The following is an 11,939-nucleotide window of genomic DNA, read 5'->3' as shown; positions in this document are numbered from 1 at the left end:
CCGGCTTTTTTCTTTTTGCTTATGTGGTGCTGAGGAATCGAACCCAGGGCCTCAGGCATGCAAGGCAAGCGCTCTACCACTGAGCCACCTTCTTCCCAGCCCCAGAACTTTATTTTCCTATAGAAGTCCTTAAAGTTGAAGTCTATTTGTCCCTTCTTATCACTCCATTGAGAGGGCAAAGGCCACTTTGTAGAAAGAAGTAGACAGCCTGAACCAGACATGAAAAAGAAGGAATATATCTTTTGAGTATAGTAGTACAAACACATTAGAAAACATTTTTAAGGTGACTTAGTCCAGAAAAGTTCACACTGCAGGAATGGTGTTTCAATTGTAGGATAAGATAGAGATCATTGAAACTTTGGTGAGAACTTGTTAAAAATGTTAACTATAACATCTAGTTGTGTAGCATGGTATCTACATGTGTTCACAATTGGGTATTGAACATAATGGGTATTTTTCCACATGAGGAGGAAGTTTTGCCCTTGTGCTGGTTGGCTGGCTGTAGAAGAAAGAGAAATTTAGATTTAAGGGTATGTGTGAGGGATTAGGGAGCATTATAGCATATATAAGAGCAAATACCTCAGCTCTGCCAGTCTACCTATCTTCTATTCCTGACAGTAGCTCAGCCTTATCTTCTCCTCAGGGCCCTTACGTAGGATGTTCTATTTGTTGTTTTTGTTTGTTTTGTTTTTAACTTTTTTATTGTCAAGGTGATGTACAGAAGGGTTACAGTTACATAAGTATTCGTAGGAATACTTAGTCATCTTGAGGATCCCAATATAAACATCATCTCCTCAAAGAGACCTATTCTGAATCCATGATCTGCAAGTACCTATCTTTTTGCTTTCATAGAGCCCTCTTTCCTTCTTTAGTCATCTGTTGAGTTGTTTGTTTACTTGTTCCTTGCCTGTCTTCCAACTGGTCTATGTCTGTTTGGCTCCTGTGTTCATCTTCATGAATTATTCAGTACCTGGATGATCACTGGGCACTCATTAAATACCAGAGGAATAATAGCATGGACTGGTGTGAATGATCATGTGAAGTAATATGTCAAGATGGGGAGAAGAGAAAGATGCAAGAGTTTATGAATCAGTAGCAATCAAAAGAGTGGACCAGCTTAATGCCATCAAGTATCCCAGGAGTGATTAGTGAGGACATTGGTTTCCTACCTCATGTTATTTTTCTAGGCAAGCATATGCACATGTTCTGAGATGGATGATATCTAGATTTCCATGGTGTGACCCTGCTCTGTGGTTCTCTAGCAAAACTGTATATCTGAGACAAGATAGTTTTAGAACAGCTGTTGAGATGACTGGTGAGCAAATGGTTTACACCTCTGCAATCTGGTCCAATATTAATTCTCCTGTACTTCTTCTCAGTGATATTTGGGCACTGTGGTTGGTTAGACTTGCCTCCTACAATTCCAGAGCATTCTTCCCCTTTACCACCAACAGTGAAGGCATTTTAATGAGGCAAGTGCAGGAGCCAGCTGTATTTTTGGAACAATATTCTATGCACAATTATTGACTCCAGGCAAGCCCATGGAGAATACAATGATTTTCTAATGCAAGGCTCTGTCACGGTAGATTCCAGCACACTCCTCACTTCAAGGCTGAACCTGTGGCCCTGTGTTTTGAGAACATGTTGAAATTGTAATGAAGGAAAGAAATGAGTTGCGTTCGTGGATCCCAATTGTCTAGGAAGAAAATGCTGGCCTTAGTGAATACAAAATGTACCTGACACTTAGAGTTGAGTGACTCTTAACCATATTGACCTTTCAAAAGAGACCTTCATTCCAGGAAGATCTGGTCTGTACCATCACCATGACTGAATGGCTGAAAAAGATGATCTTGGACCCCTTGACCGACTTCCTGTTTATAGGATGGTAGGTAGTGTAGACAAAATGGCATTCATTGACCTCTGTTTCTACATCTCCATATGGAAAATAGTATAGCAGAAAGCAGCCCATGGTCCATCCCCATTCTCCTCAACTTCTACATTTTTATAGAGTGATTTGTAACCTTTATCTCCTGGCCTGTTGAGGAACTTTGTACCATGCCTAGAAACCACTGTACAGTCAGGGCAGACATCTTTCTATTGTGGACTTCTAGGATATAAAGTGGCAATCCCCCAGGCCTACCCACCTACCTTATGTGCTTTATTCCATAAATGCATCTACATGGACACAGAACAGTTGATAGATTTGATCTACCACGAGGCTTTGAAAAAATAAGACGGAAAATCCCACACATCTATTCAAGGCCTGGTCTCTTCTTGTGGACATAGCTAATTCTTGCTGGAGATTGGAAAGGGACAAAGAAGTTGAATTCAGCCTTGAGGCATAAGATGATTTGTGGTACAATTACCCAGCTTTTTTATTGTGAAAATACCATACAGAGGGGTTACAATTACATGGGCAAGGTAATGAGTGCATTTCTTATCAAGCATTGTTGCCTTCTCCTTTGTTTCCCCTGGTGAGAGACTGGATTAGTGACTGAGTTTCTGAGTGAATCTAGAACTCTCAGTACTACAAAGGAAATACATATTCCTATGGATTGATCATGTTTCACTTTGTTGAATATGGAGGAAAGCCTTTACATTTTGTCTTTGCTGAAAGAATGATCTGAGAATTCTTAGGCATTAGAAATACTCTTAGAATTCATAGGTAAACTTGATTTATTTTGAAGCTCACAGATTTCAAATGTAAATTTATGAACAAAACCACACCCCATACTTTATTCTTCTCAAACTAGTCCCATCTATGTGCCCACTGTATCTAGCATGTATGTAATTATTAAAGCAGAGATGAGTGTTATACCAGAGAAAAATTCCGATCTGTAATCTTGGAAGAAGTTGGGACTCAGGTGGAGAAGAAGAAGAGGATAAATGTCTAAAGAGCTATTACATCCCTGGCTGAAGTCAGTGGCTTCAAAAACAATGAGCTGAAGAGCCATCAAAAAACAGTAGCTCAGTCCCTCTAGTGTGTCCTTATGAGGACATTTTTAATATAATTAATGGACTTCCAAACACCGCAAGGAAAGGATATAGTGGTCAGAAGCTGTTCTTACATTTTTTTTTTCTAGACAGAAGAGATTTATTTACTTTAAAAATCCAGAAATAGTTCCTGGAAGAGAGGCCTGGCTGACTTACTCTTTAAAGCATGAGTAGAATTTCTAGAATCAAAAAAGAAGTCAGACTCAAGGAACAGTGTCATTAGAAGACTGGGTGTCCTAAGCCTCCAGGGGCATCTGAGAGGAAGGAAGGGAAAGGAGGATCTCCATGGAGGGGACTGGGTAATCTGGGCCATTGGCAGCAAGGGGATTTGTATATGTGCAGATAGACTGTGCTTTCTGCAGTGATCTTGGTGCGTGTGTAAAGGATGTGTTAGCTAACAGCGGTGCTATTTGCTTTCTGAGTGGGAACCAGGCTGCTGCAGAGTCTGCATATCTCTTAGATTTTATGCTACATCCCTGCAGCCATGTTTTGCACAAGACTGTGGGATCCTGTCCAGGCCAGGCTGTTTTTGAAATCCCAGCTGGAAGCTGTCCAGCTGTCTCACCAAGCCAGGGACAGGCTGATCTCTTTGTGGGGCTGAGCTCTCCTTCACCAGTAGGAGCCTGACCTGTTTCTAGTTCAAGCCCTGACATTGACAAACTCTGTGACCTTGGTTAAGTTATCTCATTTTCTCTGGCTCTGGCATCCCATCTGCAGGCTAGAAGGAATGACAGCTGGCATCCCAGCACCAAGCACAAGGCCAACCCAGCCTGCTCTGGGCTTACCCTCCTGGTATCCAAGTGAGGTACACTCTGAGCATCCAAAAGCAAAGGATAACAAGTTACAGCTGAATTTCACATCCAACCAGAAATTGTACTTGTAGAAAGTTCCCCTACACCTCTTTACCCCACCTGTTTCCCCTATTTCTAACAGCTTACATGACAGCTAAAGAACAAATGATGATGCATTACTAAGCTCCATAGTTTACACTAGACTTCATTCTTGTGTATCATTCTGTAGGTTTTGCTAAATGCAAAATATCTTTTATATACCATCTTTTCTGCAGAATAGTTTCCCTTCCCTAAAATATTGCTCTGCTCTGCTTATTTATCTCTTCCCCCAATAGTCCCTGGAAACCACTGATCTCTTATCTGTCTCTGTAGTTTTACTTCTTGCAGTGTATTATTTAGTTGGAGTCATATACCATATTGCCCTTTCCAGATTGGTTTCTTCTACTTGATGGTTTTTTTTTTCAATACTGACACTTAAATTCAAAACCTTAGTGCCCTACCACTTAAACCACACCACTAGCCCTTTTTCCTTCTTCTTTCTCCCTTCCTTTCCTCCCTTCCTTCCTTCCTTCCCTCCCTTCCTTCCCTCTTTTTTTTTCCTCCCTTCCTTCCCTCCCTCCCTTCCTTCCTTCCCTTCCTTTCTTCCTTCCTTCCTTCCTTCCTTCCTTCCTTCCTTCCTTCCTTCCTTCCTTCCTTCCCTCCTTCCTTCCTTTCTTCCTTTTTTCTTTCTTTCTGTGCTAGAACTGGGACTTGAACTTAGTGCCTGGGCACTGTCCTTAAGATGTTTTACTCAAGGCCTAGTACTCTACCATTTGAGCCACAGCTTCACTTCTGGCATTTTGTTGGTTAATTGGAGATAAGAGTCTTAAGACTTTTCTGCCTAGGCTGACTTTGAACCATGATCCTCAGATCTCAGCCTCTCCTAAGTAGCTATTATTATACTCATGAGCCACTGGTACCAAAGCATTATTGCTTTCAGTGTTTTTCAGGTAGGATCTCAAGATTTTTTCCTAGCCAGCCTCAGTTGACTACACTTCTCTAACTTAGTAACTGTAATTGCAGTCATGGGGCCACCAAGCCTACCTTGCTTTTTTTGCTTAGGCTGTCCTTGAACTTCAGTCTTCCTGCTTCTGCTTACATTATAGGTATGAATCACCACACCTGTCCTACCTCATTTCTTTTTTAAAAAATTCATTTCTCTTTATCACATAAAAGTATTCTTTTGTCTGGTATGACAAAAAGATCTAGAAGATCCAACATAATAATGGAGAGCAAACACTGTTTGCTACTAAAGAACACCTTGGTCACTTCCAGGTTTTGGCAATTTAGCTACTATGAACATTCATCTGTAAGTTTTTGTGTGTATGAAAGTTATCAACTAATTCGTGTAAACATCAAGGAGCAAATTGCTAGATTAGAAAGTGAAAACTGGCTTTGTTTTCTAATGAGCTGCGAAGTTGCAAAATGGCTGTACTATTTTTTGTTCCCACCAGCAGTTAATGGAGCCCCATTACTATATATCCTTACTAGCATTTGGGTCTATCAGTATTTTGGATTTGGGCTATTGTAATAGGTGTGTAGTTTCTTTACTGTTTTGTGTTTTCTTAGTGTCATGTGACATAGAATGTTGTTTTATGTACTTATCTGTGATCTCTCTGGTAAACTGTTGTTCAGATATTTTGATATCTTTTTTTAAAAAATGCCCATTATTCCTTGTATGAGGTCTTTTTCAGGTCACAGAGCAGGCCAGTCCTATTGTGTGGAAAAACCATAACTCCTGACAAGTTAATAAAATATTTGATTTCTCACTATTAAATATGAGATTAGCTACAGGCTTATTGTAAGATGTCTGATAAGGTTCTTCCTTATCCCAAATTTACTGACAATTTTGATCATGAGTGAGTGTTGGTTTGGGGCATATGATTTTTGTGTATCTGTTGATATGACCATATACCTTTTTTCTGAGCCAGTTCATGTGATGAAGGTTGAACTGGCATTGAAAACTTGGAACAAATCCCACTTTGTTATGATGTATACATGTTTACATATTGTTGAATTTAATTTGATAATATTTTGCTGAGGATTTTGCATCTGGATTCATGAGAAATATTGGTGTGTCACTTTCAAGTTGTAATTTCTTTGTTTTTGGCATTAGGAAAATTGCTAGCCTCATAAAGTGAGCTAAGAAGTATTCCATCTGCTTCTATGTTCAGGAAAAAAACGTGGAAAATTGATACAATTATTTCTTTAAATGTTTTAGTGTAACTCATTGGTGAATTCATTTGTATCTAGTTCTCTTTTAAAAGGTTATTAATTTTTCCCTTAGAAAATTATTAATGACTATATGCTTATTCAGGTTATGTATTTCTCTGTGTTTGAGTTTGGGTAGATTTTATCTTTCAAGGAATTGGTCTGTTTAAGTAAGTTTTCAAATTTGTAGGCATAGGGCTATTTGTAATATTTTGATTATCTTGTCAATGTCCATGAGAGTAGTATGGATCTTCTTTCATTTGGTTTGTTAGTAATTTGTGAATTTTCTCATTTTTCTTTTCAACTGGTTATGTTTGATTAGTTTTATCAATCCTTTTAGACTCTACCTTTTGGTTTCATTAATCTTTGTCCTTCAGCTTTTCTATTTTCAATTTTTATTGCTTTCTGCTCTGATTTTCTCTTTAAAAATTTATATATTTTATTGTAAAGATACTGTACAGAGGGGTTACAGTTACATGAACAAGGTAATGAGTACATTTCCTATCAAGCATTGTTACCCCCTCCTTTGTTTTTCCCCTTCCCTCCCAACCTCCCCAGCCCCTCCCCCCCACCAAAGTTGTAAAGTTGATTTTCAACATAGTGTTTTGTACATCTCATTGTTACAATGTGTCAACCTGTATCCTTATTTCACCATTTTGTTATTTCCCTTCCCCTCCCCAAATTAGAATAACTTATATACAAGATGCAGGACACTGGAATCAAATACAGTGACAACAGAGGTTATACCATGGGGTAAGAACATACAAAGAAACAAAAAAAAATCACAGAGTACACTATAAGTACATTAAAAGGAACAAAAAGAAAGATAAAATCTTGTGTCCCTATCAGGTTAATTTCACTTAGCATCAGCTTATATGGACATATGTATATAGCTTTTGACCTCTTCTGCTTGTCCTAGACATATACTAGTTATTGCAGATAAGGGAAACCATGGGACCTATGTTTCTTTGGGTCTGGCTTACGTCACTTAATATAATTTTTTCCAAGTATTTCCATTTCCTAACAAATGAGGCGGTATCATTCTTTCTGATGGAGGCATAGAATTCCATTGTATGTATATATGTATGTATGTATTTTCTTCATCCATTCATCTACTGAGGGGCATCTGGGTTGGTTCCATATCTTAGCTATGTGTTCAATCCTATATCTAATCATTCTTTTTTACTTCTTACTTTGGATTTAATTCTCTGTTCTTTCTTAAGTTTCTAGTGGAAACTCAAATTATTGTACATTTTTTCTTCTTTTCCAGTATATACATCCAGTGGTATAAATTTATACCTATGCACTATTTTTACTGCATCTAACAAATATTAAGTGTCATTTTCTTTTTGTTTTATTTGAGATGTTTAAATTGGAAAGATAAATATACTCTGCCTAACCACCAACCAGAAGTGACCTTGTCAATGACCTTGTATTTGTTTTTGCACTTTATAATAAAAGCCAGTCCAACACTATATATAACAGACATCACCCTCTTACTATCATAAAGGCTCATCACACTCCACCTCTCTTCCTCAGGTATGGCAACTGTCATGAAGGCAGTGTGTTTTCTTCTAATTCAATTGCCTGTACTGCCCTAGATGGCTGCCTGGATGATTCCTGTATTATTGTGGATCTCAGGAAGCTAAAAAGGGGAGCAGTCATTACATTGGAAGATAGAAGCAGAATTCATAGATAAATAGTCCAGAATGTATGGATATATATTTATGCACAATGTATCTCTCTTCATTTGAGATTACCCAGAAGATCCAAAGTCAAGAATTCAAGGGATAATAGTTTATTTTGCAGGGTATATCAAGGAGTGGGAATATGAAACAATGAGGAGAAGTCTAGAAAGGTTGCATGATCATGGAGCTTATCTTGGTAGGTGAGTGGAGCTTTAATTCCTCTAGGAACTCGGGCACACATGAGAAATGAGGGAGGGGAGTATTCATCCACCACAAGCCGGCTTATTGGTTCAGGGCAGTTCTGGGGCATTGTCAAATGTTGAAATAACCCTTGGGGAGAGCGGCACAGATGTCCGCAGGTAGGTATGCATTGCAGTGATTAAAGTGAGGGAATATAGACAGTCTATCAACAGCATCTACTTTTAAAAAAAGCCCCTTATAGAGGCTTTTAGTCTTCATTCATATATAAAATGAGGAAAGCAGAAAGGGTGTCACCCTTATCACCTGTGTGCTAGGTGTCAAGTCCTCTGGTGTTGCTCCATCCTCAAGATCCTGTGAGGAAGCTACAATTACCTTTATTGCCATTGTCCAGGTGTGGATCCCAGATGTTTGGCACTTAGCAGTGACTTAAGGGAGCACTACAACTCTGACTCACCTGCCCAGTACCCTGAACTTCAAACAGTGTTGCTTTAATAAGTCACCCCTAGGAACATTTGGGTAGGAATAGGCTGTGATGGCAAAGAATGCTTATTTTTAGCCAACTTTTAGATGGCAGGATTTAATGAGTTCTGGGAGCCTTTTAATTAAACATTGAAAAGTACAAGAGGTTGAAAGCAAGCTGCTTCAATGGGAAAGCTAATATTTACAGATTAAAAAACATGTAAAAGTCTGGATGTTCAGGTCTCTAGTCATAATTACTGAATTTCTGTTTCCTAGCAATGAGGAAAAAGATGTCAATTCTCTGTCCACAGATTGCATTTAGGCAGGGCTTAGATTTGGTCAGCTGCTGAAACCTGTTGCCAAGGGGCATGACTTCAGATACGTTAATGGAAGCAAGTGTTCCAGGAAATTGCTCCGGAAAGGACAGAGGTACTCTTACTTGCAGGATTCAGATGACTTGGATTAACCGTTTGAGCAGGAAATGCTAGGAAAAGAGAATGTTCTTTAAATGACTTGATTTATTGTTCCATAGAAAACTCTTGCTATTAACAAAGATTACCTCAGCTTTGTTCTTGGCCATCTATGGAATTTTGAACAAGTCAACTCTTCTGTTGCTTCTGGCAGACAGGTAAGCAATGGAGCCATTGCCCCCAGAACCCTTTCCATGCACTTTGCAGTGCTCATTGTCAGCTGCAGCCAACATCTGCCACTAGGCTTATGCCACTCTGGCCAAACCTGGTGATTTGCTGGAGTGCCCAGCATCTGCTGCATGACCTAGGTTAGGGTACTGTGGGCATATAAACCCACCTTATGGATCTCATAAAACCAGAAGGCCAAGCAGACAGCAGACAGTACTTTGTTGCTTTACAAGTTGGCTTCCGTTTTTAGTTGCTTAATACCATGAAAGTTTATTTCTTACTCTTGCAAGGTCCTGTGCAGCAATTAGCAGGCACCTATTCACATAGTGACTCAAGACCCCAGGATGCCATCTGCTGGAACCTCAGACATTCCCTTCTGCCTGGCACACAGGAAAAAGAGAGTAAAGAGGGTCATAAAAGACATGATCAAGAAGGAGTGTATGTTCTTTCTATCCCCCCATTGCTAGACAGAATTCAACTGTACAACTAAATACTACAAGTGAAGTGAGCTCCTTGTATGCATGGAATACCTGTTTGGTGGAACTGTAGCCAACTCTGTATTAATTGTATTAAAGCAGAAATGGGGTCATGAAAGTCTGACAATTTGCAATGAGGAAGGCATATCTTAAAGATGACATTTGGCGGCAGTCAATATAAATTCAAGCTTTATTTGAGGAAAGCTTTTTTGAGGAATCATTTGGGATGGAGATGGGTTTTGAAAGCATTGTACATATGAGTGGTTACGAACTTTCTCAGTCTGAACTTAATGTACTAAAGGAGTAGTTAGTGTTTGCCTGCTACTTTCTACTGGGAGAGGCTCTGCACTGGGCATTTGTGTGTATTTGCACTCACTATTTCATTTTCTGTTTATAAGCCCTATGAGGGAGGTCAGCATTCTCATCATCCACACTTATAAGAATCCAAGGCTCAGCCAGGCTCAGTGGCTGTAATCACACCTGTAATCACACCTGGCTGGCTCCCACCTGTAATCAATCCTAACTACTCAGGAGGCTGAGATGATGATCATAAAGCCAGCCCCTGGTCGGAAAGTCTGTGAGACTCTTAACTCCAATTAATGCCTAAAAGACCAGAATTGGACTGTGGCTCAAATAGTAGAGAACTGTCCTTGAGCATGAAAACTCAGAGACAGCATCTAGGTCTTGTTTAAGCCCAGGACACACTCTCTCTCTCTCTCTCTCTCTCTCTCTCTATATATATATATATATATATATACACACATATAAATATCTCCCTCCTGCCCTCTCCTTGTCCCTCTCCCCCCTCTCACTTTCTCTCTCATGCACACACACACCTTCACCCCCCCACACGTGCATACACACATGTGCACGCACACACACACACACACACATACACAGAATCTGAGACTCAAGGAGTTCAAAATCATACAGCTGGTATAGAGCAAAAGAAGTGAACATTCCCCTTGTTATTCCATGCCTTCTAAAGGAAAAAAAGCTTTCTAGAAAAAACTTCTAGAAGAAAAACTTTCTGAGCCAATTAAGTTAATCTTGCTCCTCTTCCTGCTAGCCAGATCTTTCACTCAGTTTTCAGTGCCACATTCTGTCCGATGGGAGAAAGAGGTAGACTCTGGTGAGGGGTAAGCATAGTGTCTAATCCTTATCCTGGAAAGAGAAACTTCTCCCCTTTACTGTTTGGTCTGGAAAGTGGCATTACAGGCGTCTACAGCATCTGCTGCAAAGAGTAGAAATCTGAATGGAAAAGTTTCCAGCGCTCTTTGAAGGGAGATGAGTTACTCCAAGAACCCATAGGTAGATGGTCCACTGACTTCATTGCATCCCCATTTCATCCTTGAAAAACCCTATTGCTACACTAGTGACACCTTAGTGAACTTAATTTCTGTGGTAGATTTAACATCCTTTATATCTCCAGAAGTTAGCACAGAGTGGTTCTGAGTTGCTGGGAAGGCCCACAGTGCCAGCTATTTCTTCCTCCAGGAATGCAGGAACCTGGGTTTTCATTGCTCATCTTGCACATACTACATTGTCTGGGCCTGGTTCCTAAAGTTTCAGCCACAGAAATTACGATGCCAGGGTTCTAGATTCCATGCTTGGGGATGATTTAGCACTACAAACAACTGTGTGAATGATATTAAGAGCTGCCATCTGTTGAATGCTTAATAGATACAGTCACAGGCAGTTACTTCACATACTCCCTTTTAATTACAGTAGCTTGCTATAAGATGATCTTTATAGCCTGCAATGAGAAAGTAAAACCTTGGGTTTCAGAGAAGATAGCAGTTGCTCCTGGAGGCAAGCCTAGTTTGGGTCTAACTTCAAATTTCTCTAGGATGTCTTATAGCTTCTCTGAACTCAGGAATTACAGCATCAAATATGTTATTATTTGCCCTTTCAGTACTAAAAGCAATCTGTAATGATATTTCTTGTCAACAGTGCATCGCAGTGTTGTGCTGATGATGAATTGGCAGAGGTCCCCAGAGCCAAGATGAGGGTATCAGATTGGGTACAGGCCATCTCTAGCCCATGATATACCTCATAGTGAATTATGCTGAAGTGTCTATTGTCTCCTGGGTCATTCTTACTGGGAAGCTGTCCAGGAGTCAATGAGATAAACTGTATATTATTAGTTTTATACTGTTAGAATACCAGAATTACAAAATACCTAGAAAGAAATTTATTTTGCAGTCTGCCAGCTGAGAAGTTTTATAGGACAAAGGACTGGGGTCTTTGTCCTATAAAAAGAGGTCAGAAGGAAGGGCTGCTGCATTATCCCTTGACTAGATCCTTGTACTTCAGGCCAAAGTAGTTTTACCAAGCTCTGGACAGCACCCAGAGGCTGCTGTGGTGCTAGCAGAAGGATGCCGCTCAGGACTACAGCATATGCCCCTACAATTTCAGGGAAATAAAAGGGCCAAAGTAGGG

General features: G+C 39.8%; 1 protein-coding gene across 1 annotated transcript in view; it reads left to right on the top strand.

Annotated features, from left to right (window-relative positions):
* The window catches only part of Slc24a3 (solute carrier family 24 (sodium/potassium/calcium exchanger), member 3), a 411,501-nt gene that overhangs the window by 147,874 nt on the left and 251,688 nt on the right, over window positions 1-11,939 (top strand). The window lies entirely within an intron of this gene.

The sequence above is a fragment of the Dipodomys ordii genome, unplaced genomic scaffold, assembly GCF_000151885.1.
Source record: "Dipodomys ordii isolate 6190 unplaced genomic scaffold, Dord_2.0 Scaffold99, whole genome shotgun sequence".
Classification (NCBI taxonomy): Eukaryota; Metazoa; Chordata; class Mammalia; order Rodentia; family Heteromyidae; genus Dipodomys; species Dipodomys ordii.
The sequence above is the reverse complement of the archived record's forward strand: the minus strand, read 5'-3'. Positions and strand labels throughout refer to the sequence as shown.